The sequence below is a fragment of the Vairimorpha necatrix genome, chromosome 2 (genome assembly GCF_036630325.1).
Source record: "Vairimorpha necatrix chromosome 2, complete sequence".
NCBI classification, from domain to species: Eukaryota; Fungi; Microsporidia; family Nosematidae; genus Vairimorpha; species Vairimorpha necatrix.
The window spans coordinates 807751-810085 of record NC_088817.1 but is presented as its reverse complement, the minus strand read 5'-3'; the positions used below and the strand labels follow the sequence as shown (position 1 = coordinate 810085).

The following is a 2335-nucleotide window of genomic DNA, read 5'->3' as shown; positions in this document are numbered from 1 at the left end:
GTAAGTTACAATCACAAATATTTGTTTCATATACAAATGTGATATATGAATTAATCAGTATGATAAATCGGAAAACAATGATCATAAATTTTCCTTTTATTGGTAGTACAAAAAAAAATTTGGCATTGATTTTTTAAAAAAATAGAAATTAATGTTAATTTTAATAAATTTTGAATTAATTGTCTACTGTGATATTAAAAACAAATCATAAAACTGAATCAAATTTAATTTGATTAATGATCCTTGATAATTTTTTGTATATAAATGTTTTTTCTCAATTCGACATGAAAAAAAATCAAAGAATTTCAAAGGAAAGTGAGGCAATCGAAGGATTGTTAAAATTGAAAAAAGATACTGCTAAGCGAGTGTGGATAACACCATTACAAACTCGAAGACTTATGCAGGTATTTTTAATATGTAAATGGCCTTCACCAAATCACATTATACACTTGGCCAGAATGTTAAAGATGGATCCCTATGTTGTAGATTTCTGGTTTTTTATTGAAAGGTCTAAAGAAATTGGAAAAAATCGAAGAAGAGAAAATTCTAAAAGATAAGAATTTTGACAAAAGATAATTTTTAAAAATAAATTTTATACATAAATATTTACTTTTATATGCATTTGACGTATCTTAGGCAAAAAAATGTCTCGATGAAGTTAAGGTACTTTTAAGACTGTTATCGTTATTGTTATTTGAGTTGCTTTGACCTTCTTGCTCACCGTGCCCTTTTGGGCTTTTTCGCTATTTATAGTTTTACATGTTTGTTTGTTTACAAACAAACAAAAAACAAGAAGTTTTAGAAAGACCATTCTTGGAAAGGAGAATGTTTTTTATTACATGGACATGGAGTATTTGTTAAGAATAGTAAACAAATAGTGAGATAAGCTATGTTTTGTTTGATTAGGTCATCATAGCATTATATCCAAGACTAAAGTTAATAAAGGTTATTATAAATGTTTAAGGTATCGTCTTTATTTTAAATAGTAAATGTTTCACCGACAATAGTGTATTGTAAATCGCAATTTTTATTATATTTTTTTTCTTGTAAGTAAGAGGTAGGGAGAAACCTTACATAGGGACCAGAGGGATACGAGTGTGATCCTCATCTAACTGGTACTGTGAGATTCTTACTCACTAAAACTCCCTCCATACAACTTGCCGGTGCAGCAAGCTTCGCCGTATCCATTGGACTTTGGCTCCAGGAAAACACTCCCTATTTATACCTCAAATCGCGTCCAGAGTGACCTCACAGCGGATATACTTAACGGGCATAGTTATCTATAACCCGAGGAGAGACATCATCGTACTGACTCAAAGGTCCCTACAATCATCCGTATTAAACACACGGCTCCTTACACGACCACATCCCCAGCCTGACGTTTTTATTGGGCTGCGTTGACCACCAGTCTCCCACTAGTTTCGGCCACCATGTTACAGAATTTTGTAGGATAGGGTCCACGTGACTTTCTATTGCCCTACTTCGTCTGGTCTCTTAGTTAGCTCTAGGATCCCACTCTAGAGTGCACCAGCCATGGGCTCCAACTGGGCCGTACTCATCAGATACTTTTATGTATCATTAAGTCACCAAGGGGTGATACTGCTTTTTGGCTTTGAGATGCGTTTCTACACTAGATGCTAATCCTTTGTGGCTGGACACACACAAGTTTCATTGAATCAAATTAATAATTATCGTGGACATTTTCATCATCTGAGTTGTTCCAACTGCATTATAGAAAGTAGAAACAATTTTGGTGCCCCTGGGAATCGAACCCAGCTATTGCTCAATGGAAGAATCGCCTTATACCTTTGGGCTAAGGGCACCGTTAGAGATAGTTAAACCATACAAAATAATCTGATGGATCTTACTTTCAACATGTGCATAGTTCGGCGCTACTAAATTATCTCGGCCAAGGGGTGAAAATAGGGGTAAAAAAATAAATAATTCGTTCAAATTTAAAGGGTAACCTTTTCTTGGCCGAGATAATTGAGTAAAGGTAAAAAGGGGTTAAAATCCGCCCCAAACATGGAAAGACTTATTGACGAGCTAACAAGCTTAGACTTCTCCCACGAAATATTCCAAAACAACGAAAGAGCATTGATATTTTTCACAAGACATAATGTTTTTCGGAGTTCTATTATTTGTGATAAGTGTGGTAGTGCTAATCGCTTACAAACCGAGAGAAAAGCACTAGACGGGAAAGTTTTCCGATGTGTCAACACATCATGTAGGAGAAGGATGTCCACAAGTAAGGGTTCAAAGTTAGAAAAAATAAGAATTGATGCAAACAAAGTTTTAAAAGGAATACATTGCTGGGTTTTTAACGCCAGAAGCT

General features: G+C 34.6%; 1 non-coding gene across 1 annotated transcript; it reads right to left on the bottom strand.

Annotated features, from left to right (window-relative positions):
* Nucleotides 1-1751: 1751 nt before the first annotated feature.
* On the bottom strand, nt 1752-1824 carry VNE69_02906. The gene has a single exon. It is a non-coding gene; the product is annotated as a tRNA-Asn (tRNA).
* Nucleotides 1825-2335: the final 511 nt, after the last annotated feature.